The sequence below is a fragment of the Crocodylus porosus genome, unplaced genomic scaffold (genome assembly GCF_001723895.1).
Source record: "Crocodylus porosus isolate Cpor-Errol unplaced genomic scaffold, CroPor_comp1, whole genome shotgun sequence".
NCBI lineage: Eukaryota > Metazoa > Chordata > Crocodylia > Crocodylidae > Crocodylus > Crocodylus porosus.
This window is the reverse complement of record NW_017728943.1, coordinates 105,773,778-105,784,846: the sequence shown is the minus strand read 5'-3', so window position 1 is coordinate 105,784,846 and position 11,069 is coordinate 105,773,778.

The window sequence follows — 11,069 nt, the reverse complement described above, 5'->3', positions numbered from 1 at the left end:
CCTGTTCTGAAACTGTACCTACTTTCAGTGGTGCAGAAGTCCCTTTCATTAAGGGCAGTCAGGGGCAAGACAGTCTTGTGGATTTTATGTTGCCATTTGTATTCTGCATCACTGTGTCAACTATAATTGTTGTTTTCAAGGAGAAGTAGTTAGGGCAGTACTTCTATACATTAGCACATTTACATGATAAGGACAAGGATTTCAAAAGTGACTAGTGATTTTGGAAATCTCAGTTTCTGTTGCTCAAGTAGAGACTGCTTAAAGAAACCTGACATCAGAAGGCATGTGCGCTTATCATTTTCTGGGTCCCTTTAGTGTCCCCAAGTGCTTGCCCAGAAATTAAAGAACCCCAAATCATTAGTCACTTTTTTGGTGTTTTGAGACCATCAGTCACATTGTCTCTTCCAGTGATCATTTAGTCTCCCTTTCTGCTGCCTCCTCCCTTCCCATTCCCTCTCTCTGATAATGCTTTTCTGGGCTAGGGTCCCATCTCCCCCTGCACATGCTTCTCTTGCTTAGCTTTTCTCTTATCTTGTATGAGTCCAAGCCATTTGATTCCCACATGCTGAAATACCTGGATTTCTTCTCTTTACCCAACCCCTCTTCTGTTCTGGACATACTGCTTAGTTGTAGGGCTCTTTTGCACCTAGGAACTCATTTCCTGTTAATGGCTGACTGCTTTAGTGTGGAAGGTTCTCTGTTTCAGCAGTGTCCTATCCTACTATTCCTTTCCTTTTGTAGCTGTAACCTCTGAGCAGAGGCAACCTGTAGATCATCTTTGCTGTGAAGAGCCTGGTCCCCTGTAGAAAGAGAATTAAACGCTCCATGGGCCAGAGTTTACAAGTCTCTGCTTCAGCTCACTGTCCCATATGGAGATTTCCCAATGAGAGGGCGCTCTTGAACATGCAGGATTTAAAGTAGACATTAGCACCCTGATATTAGACATTACAACAAAACTGCACCCTAAACACTCCTGCCTTTTGGTTGAGATGCAGGATTTGAACACAGACTTGGATCAGCACATTTTGGGTGAGCCTACAAGTGCAACCAACTCTTCCCCAGATCCTCTGAATTTTGGGAGGATTTAAAATCTGAATCTAAATTTTGTTCTTAGGCTCATATTTTTTAAAGCAGCTGGAAACACTGGCCTGGCTAATTCTCTTAGACTCTGTAAGAGCAGCAGGAAATATGCCAAAGATGAAATACCCCTCCATGGGATCCAAGAATGGGAAATGAATGTTTGAGGGAGATGAGGGGATTACCAGGAGGAAGAGACCTGGAGGTCATCAGTAAGGCTGTGGGTTGGACACAGAGAGATGATTGGGAACTCACTTAAAGTTGCAGGAGGCTGAGGTACAGACCTAGTTTAGAGTAATGTTCTAATCTTGCTATACAGCTTCTGCAGCATGAAGGGATGGGAAATCATCTCACCTTCTCTGTAGGAGGGGCAATCCCCACATGATGTGCGGATGGGATCAGGAGAACCATATCAGGAAGGGAGAAGAGAAATACAGGTACTTATATACTTCTTTTGATATAACTTACAGTATCTTAGGGCATGTGTAGATGAAACGGGGGTCCTAAATTGAAGCGGTCAGTTTTTAAAAACACCATTTCAATTTAGGGCCTATTAAACCCCCCATGTCATGTACACACCCTGCTGGCTTACCTGCCTGTCCAGTGGGGAGGGGAGGCGAGCTGCCGGCAGGTGGAGCAGTCCCTGGGCTGCAGGGGGGCTGGGGCTTCCCTCCACGGAAGTGGCAGCCCACCCCAGGCAGCACCCGCCCAGAGGCACCCGGCTTGGGCAGTCCCAGGGGGCACTGCAGCAGTGCAGGGAAGCATTGGGCCCTCGCGCAGCTCAGGCAGGCAGGCTCCAGGGGGGAAGAAAAATAATAACCAGGCTCTCCACTTTTCTTGGGTGGAGACTCCCTTCCTAGGCTGCTGCCAGGCTGCCTGCATGGGCTTCCTGCAGAGCCATAGATCTGGGTGGAGCTCAGTGCTTTGCTTCACAGCTGTGGGTCAGGAAACTAAAACTCCTTAGAGGAGTTTTAGTTTGCTGTGCCCCAAGTAATTTAAGGCACATTACACCACCAAATTTCCTGCAGTGGCTGGAATTACTGCACAATACACCACCAAGGCATGCAAACACCAACACCATTAAAGTGGTGCAAAAGCATTTAGCCCGCTTTAAAGTGTTGTGCACACACACCCCTCGTTTCGTCTACACACGGCCTTAAAGACCACTGCAACTCAGACATGTTACAGCAACCCTGATCTGGTCAGTGACTGAGTCCTGGAAATGTAAAGGTGGAATAAAGCCCTTTTTGACACACTTTCTAAGCTGGGACTCCTCAGAGAAGATGGATACATGTTTTGGAAATTTACAATCTATCTTTAGATAGTAAAAGTGTGCTCTGAAAAGCCTCCATTTCATGTTTTTGCATGTCTCTCCTGCATTTTCCAATAAAGTAGTAGGATGAATGTTACTATTACCCACATCTCAAATACCACATCCATACCATTTTGCAAAACAACTATAGTGTAGACGAACAGGAAAATTCATCCAAATCGCCTTTTTCAGGAAAATAAAATAACCTGCAAAAATGATGATATATTTCATCAAGCCTGCTGAAGAAAAGACAGAGATGAGACAGGCAATGAAATGCCTGCCATAATTTCAATTTAATAAAAATGAGGGGAGGGAAGTTCTAAACCATTTTCAAGGTTAATTGAACAGAAGTAATTTTCATTTCATCCTATATAAAAGCTTTGTCTGCTCCATGTGTCTCTATTCTCTATCTCTCCTCTGCCCCCACTTAAGACATGTTAACAAAACTGACCTATATTCTGCCTTTTATAAAAGGGGACCAATGGGCCCAACCAACAGACAGACAGACAGACAGACAACTTGTATTTTCTCCATTCACCCCACTGGGTGCTTATCTGTGTCTGCAGAAGTTACTCAAGTCCGAGAGCACTCTGAAGCAGACATAATCGGAATCAGGAACATGTTCTCATTTCTTCTTTTGTTTCTTCTTGAATGGACTGGAGCCAAGAGTTGTGTAAAATGTCTGGCAACCATTTTTAATATCCCACTGCCCTTGTCAGGGTGGGTTTACAATAGAACAACAGTTAAGATACGTATTCTTGCTCTCCTATTCAGGCTTCTGCTGAGAAAGGAGACTACTTTGGCGATTAAAATTGGAAGCCATCTAGGAAATATGTTACGTCTCCATGGCTCTTGGCCTCGGAGGCTCCATATGGGCTCTCCAAGCTGGGCGTCTGTGGAGTTTTGGCTTTAATTCAAGAGGCACAACTAGTATTCACATGCATGTTTCTAGGTTTCCTTCTCTCCTTCCTCCCTCTCACACCACAAGACATTGCCAGCACTCACAGACATGTTGGTTTAGTACTGGCCTGGCATACAACAAAGATGACTGCCAGTTTCAGTGGTTTCAATGAACTTTGTTCCTAAAACCTTTACTGATATTGAAAGAAAAGCCTTAGAGGAAAGTATCTTCTGGAAAGGCAACAATTACATACTATGCTTGAAGTAATTGTGGTTGACTGAAAGTAGAAATACTTTTTCTAGCAGAAAAATAAGCACTTAAAAATGTTCGGCCAGCTGAAGACAATTATCTAGCTGGTGATGCATGAGCAGAGAGGGCAGTTAATATATTTTAAATGGCAGCTGCAGTCAGAGAGGTGACTGAAAAAAAAATATCTGCCCTATTCTTGTTCCCAGCGTAGTTTTCTGATTGTCATGCTGGGCACAGAATCAGGTTCATCGTATGTTACTGTCTTTTTCTCTCTCAGTAATATCTCATCAGATGTATTTGTTTAGCAAATATATCTTCTTCTGATATACAAGCTCAGCAGCTACAGCCTGGGATGTGAAAATTAAACCGGGATTTTTTTCTGCCCTTTTTTACAGCATTGCAGTAATAAAGAACCAAGCATTGAGATTTAGCTGACAATTCTGGTGATGCAGGAGCCAGAACAATATGTCTCTTACTCTCTGGTAGATATATTAGGCCTAAGAGAAGAAACTCGAACTTCCCCTCGTACAAATCACTAGGTCTCACTTGAAGAAAACAACATCAGTTTTAAAGACCCTTTTCTAACCACAACCGTGCTTTAAAGATTGCGTCAGAAAGTTATATTTTTGTCAACTGCAATGTGCCAATTATTGCCTTTGCTGCAAGAAGTATAAACAGCCATAGCAATTTGATAACTGAATGAATTTAATTTGCAAATCTTTGGAAGCAGCTCACAAACTGACATGAACCACATATTAAGGTTTTCAGTAAGTCATGCAGGTAAAGCTTTTAAGGCTTGTTCATACATCAGAAAGGATAAAAAAAATACCCAAAACAAAAAACAAAACAAAAAAAAAAAGAGAGAAATCTCTGTTCCCTCCCTCCAGCCTATCCCTATTTTATAGCTAAACTTTAAAAGTTAAATTCTAATGCTTAATTGAAACTATATTAGTATACCAGAGAAAAATGACTCTAGTGCTTGCTGATCTCAGGGAAATTCCAGATGCCAAAGGACCAGAGTGAAAGGCTAACCTTTGCATGATCAGACTGAATTTTTACTGGGGAGGCCATATCCTGGGCTCAGGTTGGTGTCACCTAGAAGATTTAGGGGAGCTTCTGGCTGGCTAGTTGGTTTCTTCCAAGGTGTCTTTCTTCATGGATATCATATAGCATGGCTTTCCTTTTTGGAAATGTTTAAAGCGGGATAAAGCAAACTGGGTCCTCTAGAAATGTAGTAGAAATCAACTGAAGTTACTCTAGAAAATGAATAATGTATTACATACACTAGCTTTCCTATTCAGCTGTCCTGTTTAATTCTCTGTTAATCCCACAAAACGATTCAAAAATGGATATCAAACTCTTTAAATCTGTAGGACTTTTTCAATAAATTTGTTTTGGTTTTATTTTATTTTTCAAGTTGTCCTAGGGCTGAATGCTACAAACTCTAGTCATGGCCCCGTTGTGCCATCAGCTTTTAGCAGAAATCACCATTAATTACACTTGGCATTTGCTAGACCTGCTTTTAGCAGATTTTATCAGAAGTGTTGCACATGTTACCTCCATTTGAAGGCATTTGGACAGATGGGTGCTCCTTCCCTTGGGAAGTCAAGCCTGTGTAGTATTCCTCATCTGTTGACTCCCAAATATCTCATAAAGGTGCATAAACATAATTATATCTACATTCCAGATAAGGAAAACAAGGCACAGATAATTAAGTGACTCATAGCAGGTAAGGTAAGATACCAGGGCTTCTAAATCCACTGACCCTGAGCTTTACCCAAGTCTTACAGCTGCAAAATTCCTATTTGAGAAGTAGCAAATAAATAAATAAAAATCAAGACGGGATCTCATGACAAATAACATGGCCAGGTGCAGAGACCAGATCCAAGCCCCTCTTCAGCTTCTGTGTTACAAAGCTGCACGCCATTTGTGCTGTGAATGGCTTTTAATCCTTTATTCCCTTTATGGCTTTTATTAATAGGGTGCTGAATTCGCTGTCTTTTTTTTTTTTTTGTATCTCTGATGTCACTTCTTTTGTTTCCTTTTAGAAGCAGCACAAGGGGATAGAGAGCAGACAAATTGCATTATCCTGGTAATTAACCATCTCAGCAATGCAGTGGCACCATGGCTGTAGTAATACTATGTAACAATTTGCATAAATTAGTCTTCATGTCCCAGGAAAGCACTTTCTGTGGCATTTAGGAAGAAAATGGGGGCAGGGTTAGGAGAAATAGATTATTTTAATTCATAATAGTGTTCCAAAGAAAGGGGAGAATTAGTGCAATCATGTAAGTGCTGCAAGTCTCATTAGCGTGGATAGACCTGGTGACGAAATGGTTTGTAGCTAGTGTGGTTCTTGCGAGGTAAGGAGCATCCTCACCTCCCATTTGTTTCAATGGGAGCTCAAAGTGCCAAGTGCTCACTGCCACTCAGAAAAGGGTTGTTGGCAGAATCACTGCTTCATGCACGAAGAACCCAAACAGGATGTATAGCAAGGCAAAAAAGGTGTTTCTGGGCAGCTGTGCCCGCTCTGCTCAACCCTCTCCAAAACATAAACCAGCTTTAGAGGTTACTACCCTAGCTCTCAAGCCAGGAGTGAAAGGACTTACACTAGCAGTGGCTGATGCAGGTCATTCTGCTCGGCTCCTGTGAAGTTCAGCGACTGTGAGATGGGAAGCCATCTAGGAAATACGTTACATCTCCTGTATCCTGTTCCTAGGTATAAACATCTGAACTGAAATGTCTTTTAAATGTGCGGCTCTGGCTTGGGCAAAGACATTAGCAAGTAAGAACTAGAAACATGAAGTCAAGGGGGCTGCTCACATGAATATAGTATTAGCAGAATTGAGGTCCTGACATACAAAAACAAATGAGTTAAAGTTAGTCATAAGATTGCCATAAAAAGCCCCCAGAAAGTAACAACCCCCGAGGGAGGAATGCAGCAATAAACCAAAAAAAAAATTTTCAAAATCACATAACACGAAAATCCCTTACTAACAACAAGCCTGCTATGATAGGCTTCATTATGTAACTTTGGAAATACAAGGATTAAGCGTGACCTTACATGCCTTTGTAAATCAGGTTACTAAAGCATGGGCTGGTTTTGCCCTTGTCCAGTTGAAAGCTGAAGAGTACAACTCAGGAAGGGATTCTTTGCATCTATTTTAGAGAAAGCAGGATGGAGAAGAAAAAGGGAAGAAGTGCTTCCCTACTCTACAAGTCAAAGCCCACTCTACAAGTCTGCTCTACAAGTCAAAGCCCACACTTCCTGAAGTGAGAGAGGATGTCATTTTAGGCAATGTAGGTGAACAGTTTCTCTGGTAATTTTCAAATTCTAATCATTTTATCAAACATAATCTTCCCCTGCATTCACAGAGCCTATAGACCCTGTCTATAGCAAGGGGCAGAGTTACAGAAGTTAATCAGCTGTTTTAGGAGAGGAGAAAATTATGTCTCATCACCCCAAAGGGCTAGTAAAAGCCGTCTGTTGGGGTGGGGGTGGGGGGGAGGCTGACAGCTAGGCCTCATTAAAGTGAGAAACAAATCCAGCCACAGCTGTTTTAAATTGTCGTTGCCCCATTGGCATCAATTTATATTTTGCACCAGGTAAGGAGAACCGACTGTGCTTGTCAAAGGAATGGAGGTGGTTTTGGTCTTGGGAAGGTAGTAAAATCCTTGTTTCTAGCCTGTAGAGAGTAGTGCTGATTAATGTGCTGGGTAAATGGGTTTGGCTTCTGTCTCCCTGAAGAGCTCTTAGGGGTAGAGCTAATCTTAACTTGACATTTTGTTTTGTGAGGGTTTCTGATGCATCTTAAAGGTTTTCATAGTGATTCAGACTGAAAACTAGGTTTTTCAAAATACTGTGTAGAAGGGAATGTCTGAATGATATATGCTATTCTTTTATATTGTCCTTCAAAAATAGGACTCCTTTAGTGTGACTGTTCTGAAATGAAATGGAGCTAGACACCACTATCTTCTGAAGATTTTTCCAAGCTACCCCCATCCTCCCTCTAGAGAGTGCCAGGAGAGTTGGGCAGGCAAGTTTCTTTGGGTAAGTCTGATACCTTTTATTAGACCAACTCAAATGGTTGGAAAAAATATAGCAGAGTTGGGGGAATCTGAAGTATCTCTTGTTGTGGTGTCCAGAGTGTAGCAACCCTAAGACTGCCGGCCTTCGCCAAGTTAACGAGACTCTCCACTGTGCGGGTAAGAGGCTGCCCCGGGCTATCTGTCTGCCACCTCCTTCCCCTGGAGCAGTTCAGTTCAGCTTTTGGTGCTACCCGCTTCTGATTCCCAAGAACAGCTAGTGTGGCCTTATAGAGGAAGAGAAAGCAAACTTGATAGCCAGTTTGGGGAGGCTGGTATGACATACCTTTCATCTGAGTCTTGCCTGCATGTAGAGTTCAAACCAAAGATAACACTAAGGAAACTACTGGGGCTCCCACAGTATGGAAGGATATAAGATTTGTCGAAACAAGCATCAAGGAGTGAGGTGGAACTTTGGAAGGTCGTCCAGCTCCACGCTGCTGCAATGATCTTCCATTAGTTGTCTGGAACAATTAGGACACATGACGCCAAACCACAACTCACATCTCTAGGAAAGCGAGGGGTTAAAATTTAACTGTTTTAGAAATCAATGACAATGAAATCACTTAAAAAAAAATCTCATTACATACCCAATAGCTTCTTGCTTCTGTTGTTTATGTAACCTCTGCAAAGGCTCACTTGGCTGCAAGCTGAGGGGTGAGCTGTGCCTAAGAACTTTGCAAGAAAGGGAGCAAAAAGTGTGTAGAGGGTGCAGTAGCTTTCCCAGGCAGGAGGGTATGCTGTGCACTGTGACTAGAGCCCCCATTGCAAACCAAGGGCTCTGATTAGCTGCTACTGAACTATAAAAAAGCTGAGGGAGGTTAAAACAGGAGCAGAGAAGCAGGAGGAGAGTAATGCCAGCCTGAATAGAGGGGCAGGGACTCAGTCCCCATTCCCCCCAGGCAGAGGGAACAGAGCTGAGGCTTGCTGGGGAGCAGACATCAGGATGGAGGAGAGCCCAAGCCATCCCAGGAGAAGCGGCTGCCACACCTGGGTGGGAGCTGTGCAAATCAGGGACATGGGTACCCAGGGAAAGAGTGAGGAGGAGTTGGTAAGCTGGCTGGGAGCTGGGAGAAGTTACCTGGTCAGAGACCTGCAGAGGGAAGTCCTTTGGACTGGAAAAACTTGTACTGCAGGAACAGAGACCTGCAGAGGAATCCACTGTCTGCATGTGGAGGTCCTGGGGGAGAGAGTGAGCCCAAAAAGGGAGTGTGCTCTGAGAAGCCCAAACCCACATGGGTGTGAGAGGACACTTAACACTTTGTGTTTGCAGGAGGTGTATTTTTCACAAGGAAACTAAAGAAAAGAAGCCTAAACAGCCACGGCAGGTAACAGACTCTTGTTCTTTGCTGAATTACCAAGGGAGACCAAAGAGTCCACCTTTCCAGAAGCAGCAAAAGCCTTGCCTCTGCCATCTAGTGGTGGATCCTGGTTAAACCTGCATTGCCATTTATTGTTTTGGGAAGGGGATTGTGACCAGATGAGAAATCAATCTGGGTTATGTGGAGGGGAAGGGGGGGACGGGGACAGGGACGGGACGGGACACAGGACTGTTTTGAAGGGTTATCACCAGGTATATGTAATTACTGAGGTTGTTTGATGCAAGTGGGATCACCCAGTGTGGTGGAATTATTCACCTAATGCTGCAGCTGTAAATTTTATTCAAGTTGTTGCTTTTTTTATTAACTGTTCATATTTTATCTATATCTATATCTCTTCTTTTGATTAATCATATTTTTTCTGTATAGAGTTGTATATAATAAAAAACCTAATCAGTTTTATTCGGCATGGACCAAATTCTTGGGCAGTGAGGTTGAGGGACACACCTCTCCATGGGGCACCTTGGTCAGCAGACCTGGCTGAGAGGGTCCCAGTAGCCCTGAGAAACCCTGAAGACCTGGAATCTGGTACATCACCTGGCCTAGTGTGCTGGCACAGGTTACATTTGCAACACCAAACTAGAAGATGAATTGTGGGATGGGAAGCACTCAAGTCTGAAGGCTGTTTGAATTTTTCACAACAGTGATGTTGAGCTAATAAACACTTTTTTTGCTTTCCCATGGCAGAAGCAAGTGCACAGATGCCTTTACTCTTACAAATACTGACTTCGCAGAAATAGTAACTTGGGCAAGCCAGTAGAGAGTCCCTTTTACACTGCTGATGACTAGAACACTCCTCTATTGCTTGACGCCGTTCTACAAAAAGCCTGAAAATTCTCTGCGGTTGGACAATGCCTTTCATAGGTCCTACTTCAATGCTTACTCCCCTTTGTAACCACTCTTCTTCCCCCCCCGCAACCTTCTGCAGACGTAGGCAAATATGAAGCTGAGGCACAGAAGTTAAGAGACTAACTCAAGGTTAAAATGAGTTGGTAGAAACGAGATATGAGCAACATTCTTGTAGATCTCAATTCAACATTTATCTCTTCATCCTTCCCTGTCCTAAGGTAATCTCTTTCCTACATTGGTTAATTAAAATCAAAGAGTATTTTTGGGTCCAGTGTTGGACAAGTTGGAAGTCCTAATTGAGCTATAATCTAGGAGTCCTGACTTACTAACAACTATTAGTTTTTAGTGGGATTCTTTCTTCTTTGGTGCGGGGGGGGGGGAGCCAAAATTATGAGATTAGAAACATCTCTCTAGTATATGGCTCACTGGAAGTTCAGAGTTGGATGGACTGTCCCATTGCTTAGATTTAGATTTGTTTTCATTACTTTTGGACTCTGAGCTTAAATTCTTTGATTTCTCCCACAGTTACTAGTATTGTATTATGGCTTCATAGATCTTTCAGTCCCCAAAGGACTGTGATTATTATTTAGACTGACCTCCAATATCATAGGCTGTTAAACTTCATCCAGTTCCTCCCATCTAGCTTATGTTCAACAAAACCACGTCTTCCAGGAAGTCATCCAGCTTGATCTAAAGACATAAACATGGAGGAAGCCACCGTCTCCCTGGTAGTTTGTTTCAGTAGCTAATAAATCCTTACTGTTATAAATTTGTTCCTTGTTTTTAAATTTACAATTTTTATTTTCCAGGCTTTTTTTAGATAAACTATATTTAAAAAAAAACAAAACTTTTAGTATCTGGAAGCTTCTCCCCATAATGTTCCCCTCATATTTACATGAGTTTATAATATTCCTTCTGATCTGCTAAATGGATTGGTAAATATTGATGTGCGACTCTTCTCAAGTCCTTATAACTTTGTTCCTCCTCCTTTCATTGGTACAAGTTTTTAAATATCCTTTTTAAAATGTATATGCCTGGACTGAACAAACTATTGCTGTATTTCAATCAACCATTTTGCAGAGTGAGGTAAAATTTCTTCACTACTTTCCCCCTTTATAGACTCTATCCATAGTTTCATAGTTTCATAGTAGCTAGAGTCGGAAGGGACCTAGGTAGATCATCTAGTCCGACCCCCTGCCTTGGCAGGAAAGAGCAC